The sequence below is a fragment of the Lacerta agilis genome, chromosome 10 (assembly GCF_009819535.1).
Source record: "Lacerta agilis isolate rLacAgi1 chromosome 10, rLacAgi1.pri, whole genome shotgun sequence".
NCBI classification, from domain to species: domain Eukaryota; kingdom Metazoa; phylum Chordata; class Lepidosauria; order Squamata; family Lacertidae; genus Lacerta; species Lacerta agilis.
The window spans coordinates 67,704,024-67,714,226 of record NC_046321.1 but is presented as its reverse complement, the minus strand read 5'-3'; the positions used below and the strand labels follow the sequence as shown (position 1 = coordinate 67,714,226).

The window sequence follows — 10,203 nt, the reverse complement described above, 5'->3', positions numbered from 1 at the left end:
ATGGCAAAGCCGGGGGATTGTCCGGCCAATGCGCCGGGCCAGGAGATGGCGGAGGATCCTGGGCAGGCCCGTGGCAGCGGGAAAGGCCTCCTGGGGCAGGTACAGAGCTTCTGGGGCTCCTACAGGGACGGAGAAGCGGCGGAGCCGAGCGGGGCGGCCGGGCTTCCCTCCCCGTCTCGGAAACACGAAGAAGCTGCGGGGCGGGCCGCTAGGCCTCGGGGCTCTCGTTGTAGCGGCGGGAGTGGCAGCGTGGCCTCCTTTCTCAGCCTCCCCTCGTCCTCTGGAGCGCCGGCGTTCTGATTCAACCGCCCCACTTCAACTGCCGCCGCTGCTCCCGCCCGATGTCTCTCCATCCAATCCCTGTGTCCGTGGGGCACATGCGCAGGAGCTCAAACCCAGAGACACAGGGACTGGCCGCAGAGACACTTGGGTTATATATATATTCTGCGAGTTCCATGTATTCAATCAACTTCATCTGCCAGTCTTCCACTGTTGGTAGTTCTTCAGTTTTCCAGTTTTTAGCTATCAAAATCCTAGCAGCTGTAGTTGGATACATAAAAAATGTTCTATCTTTATTGGGAATTTCATAGTTGGTCATGCCCAGCAGAAAGGCCTCTGGTTTCTTAGTAAATGTGTTTTTCAACACCTTTTTTAGCTCATTATAAATCTCCCAGAAGTCCTTTACCTTTGGGCACGTCCACCACATATGAAAGAAGGTACCTTCTATTTGCTTACACTTCCAGCATTTATTACACAAACCGTGATACATCTTAGCTAACTTAACTGGCGTTAGATACCATCTATAAATCATTTTCATGATGTTTTCCCTTAAAACATTGCATGCAGTAAACTTAGTACCTTCCCTCCACAGTCTCTCCGAATCCTCCAACATTATATTATGCCCAACATCTTTAGCCCAATCAATCATCACTGATTTAACCATTTCATCTTTCGTATGCCACTCTAGCAACAAATTATACATTCTGGAAAGATTTTTTTGTGCTAGCTTCTATTAGTTCCATTTCCAACTTGGATTTCTCTGACTGAAAGCCTTGTTTCTTATCCAACTTAAAAACTTCATTTATCTGACAGTACTGCAACCAGTCAGATAATTTCTCTTTCAATTGTTCATAGCTTTTCAATTTAAAGTTCTGACCTTCTTGTTCTAATATATCAACATATTTTGGCCACTTTGCAGGCATATTAGGTCTCTTATAGGCCTTAGCTTCAACTGGCGATAGCCACCTGGGGGTCTTTCTCTCCAGCAAATCTTTATTCCGAATCCAAACCTGATACAAGGCATTCCTAATAATGTGATTTTTAAAAGCTTTGTGGGCCTTGACTTTATCGTACCAAAGATACGCATGATAGCCAAATACATTATCATGTCCTTCCAAGTCCAGCACATCCGTATTTTCTAACATGAACCAATCCTTCAACCAGCAAAAGGCTGCAGCTTCAAAATATATTCTAAGATCTGACAGTGAGAATCCACCTCTTTCCTTAGAGTCAGTTAGAATCTTACATTTTATTCTAGGTTTCTTCCCCTGCCAGATAAATTTAGATAAGTCCTTTTGCCACTTTCTAAAGCAGTCCACCTTATCAGTAATCGGAAGCACTTGGAATAAAAACAGCATCTTTGGTAGCACATTCATCTTTATAACTGCTATTCTGCCCATCAAAGACAATTTCAGTCTTGTCCATATATCCAGGTCTCTTTTTATCTCATTCCACAATTTCTCATAATTATCCTTGAACAGGTTCAGATTCTTAGAAGTCAAATTAACTCCCAGATATTTCACCTTATTAACAAAATTAAGACCAGTTTGATCTTGTAATTTCTGTACCTGCACGGGTGTTAATTTTTTTGTTAAAACTTTGGTCTTTGCTTTATTTAACTTAAATCCTGCCACTTGTCCAAATGATTCAATTGTCTGTAATGCTTTAATCACACTTGTTTATGGGTCTTCTAGGGATAACACAAGGTCATCGGCAAAGGCTCTCAATTTATATTCTTTCTCTCCCACCCTTATTCCTTTTATATGTTGTTCAGTTCTGATCATATTCAAAAGGACCTCCAGGACCGTTATAAAGAGTAGGGGGGAGATAGGGCAACCTTGTCTCGTTCCTTTTTCAATTCTAATTTCTTCAGATATCACGTTGTTTATTATAATTTTTGCTTTTTGTTATTTATATATGGCATTTATGCCATTTAAAAATCTTTGACCGACCTCCATCTTTTCCAAATTTTTCTTCATAAAACTCCAAGAAATATTGTCAAAGGCCTTCTCAGCGTCTATAAACATCAGAGCAGCTTGTGTATTTAACTTCTTTTCCAGTCTTTCCAATATATCCACAATATTTCTTGTATTGCTATTCATATGTCTACCAGGTAAAAAACCTGCCCAAATTAACAATTTCAACTTTGGGGTTTTCATCAGCTGTACGCCATAATCATCACAATTATAACAAATAAAGGCTTCACATATCTCGCTTTGCATGTCATGAGTCTATCGCATATATTAAACTCCAGTAGCTAATGAAAACAATTGCTTACATAAATGGACTTTTCCATGATATTCTAATTTTTTGAGTTTCACCTGTAAACATCTCAAAGCAACCTCCAGCTCCTTGAATATATTATTTGCCCCACCCCCTTTGATAAGCAATAATTTTTTTAAAGGGTATGAATGGATGATCTGAAGCAATAAGATTTGGCAGCAGAGCTTTTAAAGAAAATTATTGACCTCTTGGCTTCCCCATGACCCAGTACGTTCTCGTAGTGTCCATCTTGCAAAGTGAGTTGCTTTCCAGAGGTACAGAGTACTGTATTGAAAGAACCTTGTTTGATCCTGTGGAAACACCCACAAGCCTCCTGAATTTGACTTCTGTGTCCCACCTAATTGTGAACTTGATGGATGAGTGAACAAAATTTTGAAAGGGTTCAAATGGACATCCTAAAGCATATTTGGCACTGTGAACTCTTCGGGTAATGACTATTGAGATCTTTTATGATGGTTCATGTATCATTTTCTTTGTTGGGGCAAATCATCTCTGGAACTAGCTTTATTCAGTTTAATAAGACAGTGTTTTTTCCTTAGTGACAGGCACAGTATCTGTTCATTTCCTTTGTTATTAAATTCTTGTTTTTCCACTTACAGAGCTTGCTCTTCAACCTTTCCTCTTTGCCAGTTTCTACTTTTTGTAAATAGTTATGCTAACTAATGTGTAGGAAGAATAAATATATATTTTATACAAAAATGTAGTGTGTGTGTATATGCATTTTTCAAAGTGCCATATTCAATTTATTTTTAATCACTTGGTTTGGACTTTGTGGGTTCCTCTTTTTTTAGCTCAAGGAGGACCTCATTCCCTCAGGATGGGTCTGAGGTTCAGGTTAAGAGAGAGTGCTTGATTTGAGAAGATGGGTCTGATTTGAGTTGGGAGATAGTGAGATGGAGAGAACTGGTTCGGATTTGAGTGAAACATTCACACTGAGGGGACTGTACAAGAGGTCAGAGCCTCACAGCTTAGATAGGGAGACCATGTTGAGGGTCTGGGACAGGAGTGTTCTGGGAGGGCTGTGGATGAGCCCGGAGAGGCAGATCCTGTGGGAATTCAGGCTCCCTGGGTCTCCGTCTAGCCAGGAGGGGAAAGTGCTGCTAGGTCCAGAAGACCCCCAAGCCAGTCACAAGGGGGGAGGGGATCCCCTGGGTCTGTTATACCATCAGGAGTGGGATTGTTAAGAGGTAACTGAGGAAAAGTGCCCTTCACTCATGAACCAGGGTATTAATCTGTGAAGGAAGCTGTATGGTGTTAAAAATATTTAACTGCCACAACTAAGTAACAGAAATTGAAGTATAACTGATTTTGAGTAAAGAGAGGTTAAGAGAAGCCGTGACTCTAACACTGTGTTTAGGCCTGAGACGTCTTGTAGTTAAAGTAACTAAGCATTTCCTGACCCACATTGTTTCATAGGTTTTTTTTGTTTTGTTAATAAAACTTTTTTTGTTTGTTTGACCATTTTCTGCCTGAGACTAATTACCAAGTTTTCCCTCACAGAAGTCCCCACACACAATTTTGTTGTTCAGTCGTGTGAGTCCGACTCTTTGTGACCCCATGGACCAGAGCATGCCAGGCACGCCTATCCCTCACTGCCTCCCGCAGTTTGGCCAAACTCATGCTAGTCGCTTCAAGAACACTGTCCAACCATCTCATCCTCTGTCGTCCCCTTCTCCTGGCACAAGCGGGACCGGGGTCCCGTGGCCCTCCCCAATAATGTTCTCCTGAGCCACAGTCCCCTCAATGTTTTCTCTTCCCCCCCCCTGCCTTCCCAGTTCCCTCCCTCCCTCAGTCTGCTGCCTCCCCCCAGACGCATGATCATGATTCAAGAGCACACGTGAGAGAGTAAATTGAAAAATCTTAGGAATGGGGAAGCTGTGGCTTTCCACGTGTTGTTAATCTCCAACTCCTATAAGCTCCAGCTGGCATGGCCAATGGTCAGAGATGCCGTAATTCCCCTTCCTTGCTCCAGAAGAGATTAGCTTCTTCTACAAGTGTCCCCTACTCTTAAGTGTGCATTTGCTAAGATGGCATAGCATGTTGGCTTTTTCATAAAAGTGACCAAGCCAACATGCTATGCCATTTTTACCTGCTTCCACTTCTCCAAGTCCTCTTAAGTTTTCTACTTAACCGCAAAAGTTGCTGGTAGAATTTGGGAAGTCACCATCTCTCAACCTTAACCTACATCAGTGACAAAGGCTGGACTCTTAAGAAAAGGAAGGAATAGAGAACATGTATTTGAAGAAGTGTGCATGCACACGAAAGCTCATACCAAGAACAAACTTAGTTGGTCTCTAAGGTGCTACTGGAAGGAATTTTATTTTTTATTTTGTTTTGACTATGGCAGACCAACACAGCTACCTACCTATAAATGGAAAGATGTGTCTACTGAATCAGAGCATGGCTCCTTATAGCTTGGTATTGCCTGCAATGAGGGGTTGGATCTCTCCAGGAATTCAGGCAGCGCTGTCTCCCAGCCCCATGGGGACATAACAGGGACTGAATATGTGATAGGCAAACCACATGCTTTACCCCGAGCTACAGTTCTTCCCCCAGAGTTCATTCTGGAAATATTGCACTCAAGTTCCACATTTTGTCCAGGTTGTAAGTGATCAGAAGCCAAGTCACAGGCCTAGATCTCTAGATAACTTATGAATGGTGACAGGATTGGCCCTGACATATAGACAATACAGGACTCTGTTCTGAAGTTCCAATTCAGGCAGGAAAATGCCTTGGGCCTTGAAAAAAATAATAATTTTATTTTAAAGATATGTGAAGAAGCTTTTATTTCTGAAGCCACTGTGCTGTTTAGAAGGCCTTATATTAAGTGCTGAAGAAGGCCAGGAGCTTTTAGGAACACCAAAAGATATCAATACCAGGCGACCTGCTGTTTCCAAAACACAAGCAAAGCTAGGCCATGAAAAACAAAGATGAATGGGTGGAGAGGAAATGAGCGCTGAGCAGGAATGAAAATCTATCGCCGCATTCTGTTTTTATCTTCAGGTTGGAATGAGATGAATTTCTGCAAACTTGTTTTGATACATTTGGTGGCGTTTGGGAGCTTGTCTCGTTCTCATAATGTTCCTTTGAAGTTTGGTCTCTAGATTAATGCGGGAGTGATTGGTTGCATAATATTGTGTTAAAAGCAGAGTACATCTTGCAGTAATTTTCCACTATATGTAAAATAAGGCATGTTTAATTTAAAAGTAGTAGAGCACATAAATAACCCAAGCACCATCCCCTGACTAGGCTTTGGTTTTCCTTTATGAATGGAAACCTTGCAACCGAACCCTCACATACCGGTAAGATGTCATTGTACTTTATATAGTAAACAACTTAGAATGAATGAAAGGCTTTAGGTTTTCCGCTTATCACAATATGCTCTGGGGCTATGTGAAAAAGTGGGGTAACAGGAGTGGGGAAGTAACTTGAAGCTAAATCTAAATTCTTTTGAAACTGTATCTTGGGATCTTCTGAGTGAAGCCAATGTTTCTCATTCTGCCTTTATGGTCACTGAGCCTTCAGACACTGTGGCCAAAAGGGTGGGAAGGGTCTGGAGGCTAGAGGCAAAATATGAAATCTTCAGCAATGAATGCTACTGCTATGCATTGCTAATCATGCTGTTTTACTGAATTGTTAATTTGTGTTCTTTGCTGGAATGGCATGTTGCAGGTTTTTTTAATTCCTTCTTCTCCCTCCCATCTCCACCTCCCTTAGAAGACACATCATTCTAAAGAGATGCTGCTGCCAAACATTATTTCAGCCTTGGAGTTTGTTTTTCTTCTCTCTACTCTCTGAGCAAAGGTACTATTACTTCTGTGTTTCAGATCCATTTAGGCTAAAAATAAAAGTGTGGTTTAAGAAGTAACTGATTATCACAAGGGTGCTTGTTTAAACCCCTTGTGCAGCCAGTGAAAATGGAGTTTCACCAAATGAAGTGCAGTTTTGCAAAGGGATGTTTGATATTTTATGAGGAAACTGAAAGAAATATTCATTTGTTGTTGGTTGTTTATTTTAGATCTTATGAGTTATGTGGAAATTGTTCTATTTGGTTCTGTGCTTTTTGATGTTTTATTTTTTGTTTTTGACTAGTTATGTGGTTAATTATGTAATTTTTTCATGTTGTAAGCCGCCTTGAGCATGGAAAGGCAAGATACAAATAAAAGGATGTATGTATGTATGTATGTGTGTATGTATGTAAAGGCCAGGTTGCAAGCATGTCCTGCCTCAGGGTTGGGCCAGAGATGTGGTGAGAAAGTGTCATGCTCGTCACAGCTGCTGCAAAGTCCCCAGCCAAGGCAGCCTTGGCATTGATCCTGCAGTTGATTTGGCATATTATTTTCAAGATAATGCATGGAATAAACTGTAGAACCAGATCAGAGGGAAGCAGAGGCAATATATAGTTCAGTTTCTGGTCAAAATAGACATTATACCAAACATGTAGCTGGCACTATGTATTTAGCTCCTCCTTTACCCAATAATATTCCATAGAATAATGCACCTTCTCCAGATAATCTGTGACATCCTTGTGGGGAACAGGAACACAATGTTCCATGTGTCTCTTCCACCCACACCCACCCCAGCAGTAGCAGCCAATTATGTGGAGTGGGAGGAGGAGGAGGAGATGTAGCATGTTGTAATATTGAATGTAAATAAGTTCTGCTTAGGGATCAGGGAGAAATTCAATTCAGTTTATATTTAGAGGCCAACTTTCCAAAACGATATGCAGACCAAAACTCAGGTCTCCATAAAAATATGCATACAAAATGCATTGTATTACACAAAATTGAATGCAAAATGTTTACATTAGGAGATCGTTTGACTAAGATGCCGATGACTTTATTGAAGATTCTTTTTAAAAGGATGAACTGATGTGAAAATGTGGAGAATTTGAGACTGAAAAATCGAGAAATGAGAGAAAACAAAATTTACAGATTCACCCTCCCCTTCCGCTGCATGTTGCTGTGGGATAGTGGGGAGTTAGGTGAACATGATGTGCCCTTGGCTTTGCATTTATTTTATTTATTTATTTTTATAAGTGGTTAAATCTCTGCCATTGATATCAGTGGGTGAATCATGGTCTATTTTAATGTCATCTCTAGGTATGTAAACGCAATCCCCTTCTACAGCTAAAAGCAATGATTCAGTATGAGACTTTAGAACACTGATATTAGGTCAGTATAACCACACAGAGTGAGAACCATGGGCCTAAGCCCACCCCAGTTTGGGCCTCTTCATACTCTACAACTGTGTCACAGGAAGAATAAGCCAAGAACTCTGAAAGGTCAAGGTATGAATGAAATGCAGACCCAATGAATGTAATCCTAAAATACACGCTTGGAAATGGGAAGCCAACACAGTTCCTGTTCAACTATGAAGATGCTGTCATCTCCCCCGGGAACCCTTTGAGGGTTAAAGTGCTAACAAGTGGATATTACAAGGCATGTGTGTTGTTTTCCTCTTTGTTATGGAGGCAGGAAGGATAGTCTTGTGGAGAGCTGAGGGAATCAAAACAGCAGGCCATTCTTGGCTCATTGAGTGGCTTTAGCTGTGGATAAGTCATTTAAATATGCTGGCAGAATTTGCTCCTCTCTACAGAATGTAGATAAATTACATCGTTGCCTTAATATAAAGTATTTGATGGGGCCGGGCAAAGTTGATGGGCACTCCCATTCAAATGGCATGTGTGCACTACCGAGAACAACAACTACCAGACTTTTAGAAGACATCTTAAGGCAGCCCTGTTTAGGAAAGCTTTTAATGTCTGATGAATTATTGTATTTTAATATTGTGTTGGAAGCCGCCCAGAGTGGCTGGGGAGGCCCAGCCAGATGGGCAGGGTATAAATAAATATATTATTTATATTCTTCTTCTTCTTCTTCTTCTTCTTCTTCTTCTTCTTCTTCTTCTTCTTCTTCTTCTTCTTCCTGAAGGTCTGCAAGGACTATGGGATTGGGCGCTTCAAACTCCCACGGGAGGTGGAGGTGTGGAGAGCAGGGATGAAAGTGAGTCCTCCGGTAGCTCCTTCAACTCCGTTCTGGGGTCTGATCAGCAGGCGGCTATCCTTGCCAGGCAGCCAAAGATCGAAAGATATAAGCAGAAGAAGGAGCTCAAGAACCAGCTGGCCACCCTGAAGCCCTTCATCGATGGTGGCCAGGCGGAGGAGCAGCAGATCCGGGAGTTCTACCTGCTTCAGATCAAGAAGTGGATTAGCACAAGCCTGGAGGAAATTGAGAGCGTTGATCAGGAAGCCGCCATCCTCATTTGGCGGGATGCCTTGATGAAGCAGGGTACAGTGATGCAGCCCCCATGCCTGCTTGGGACACCATTGAAGCCCTTGATCCTGACCCGGGATGCGGCCCAGGCAAAGGTCTTTGGCACTGGCTACCCAAGCCTGGCGACGATGGCAATGGATGACTGGTGGTATGAGCAGCATCGAAAGCAAGGAGCCCTTTCTGATCAGGGCATATCACAAGCAGCCTCAGCAGCTGCGGAAAAACAGCAGGAAGAAGAGAAGAAAGCGGAGGAGAAGGATGACAATGAAGCTTTGTGAAAAGCCCAGGAGTGGGATGAGTGGAAGGAACTTCACCCCAGGGGCTACGGCAACCGCAATAACATGGGCTGACTGAGTGCCTCCTTGAGAGGAGGAGCCTGTGGCCCAAGTGCCCTCCACAAGAACCAGAGGATTGAGCCCCCCACCCCTTTCTCTCCAGAGGAGAAGGTTTTCAAAAATAGATGGGTTTTTTGTTGGGGGCGGGGCTTGTGTTAGGTTCCCCTGACCAGGAATCTGGAAGTAGTGAAAGCATGTTTCCCCAGACAGACGGTCCCTATGGAGAAGTTGGTTATCCCTGTTTCTTAAAGGAGTCCTCAGCAAGCTGAGTGGATAAGCCTTGTGGGGTTAACTCATAGTTGCTGTAACTTATTCTTTATTTATTTAAAGTAACATGAAATGCAAGAAAGAAAGAAAGAAAGAAAGAAAGAAAGAAAGAAAGAAAGAAAGAAAGAAAGAAAGAGAGAAAGAAAGAAAGAAAGAAAGAAAGAAAGAAAGAAAGAAAGAAAGAAAGAAAGAAAGAAAGAAAGAAAGTCTTGCTCTGCTCCCCCTTTCTTCCCTCCAGGGCTGTCCTGCCCTCTGCCTGCCCCTCAGAGCTGGGGCCTGAGGGAGGAGGCTAGCAGCAGCCAGGGAGAGTCACAATGGAGTGCTCCCTCACAGCAGCTGCAGCAGCCGTTGTAGTCGCTTGGACAAGTGCCGGCTCATTCTCCACTCTGAGCTCAGTGGTGGCGGCAGCACTGGTGGGGGAAGTAGGGACATTCTGGGATCAAATCAGAAGCCGGAATGGCTTTTGTAATTCTAGGACTGTCCCTGGAAAATCAGGACACCAACTTTAGCCCCTCCTTTTGCTCCTCCTACAGAACTGCTGCCTGTTGAGGAGCTAGAACGTTAATCCAGCTAGTCCTGCCCTGGAGGACAGCTGTTTGTGTATAATGTGTAATTCATGGTGTTAATAGTTTTCTTTCTACTGTACTTTTATCTTTTTGTTTTTGTTATACTGTATTTTATTTTGTCTTAATCCATTCACTGCTTTGGTAGGAGGAGGTTAAGAGTTCGTTTTGTTTCTGTTCTTGTTTTTAATTATGCATCTT

General features: G+C 42.5%; 1 pseudogene; it reads left to right on the top strand.

Moving 5' to 3' along the window:
• Positions 1-9,258, top strand: LOC117054584 (annotated as a pseudogene).
• The last annotated feature ends 945 nt before the right edge of the window (positions 9,259-10,203 follow it).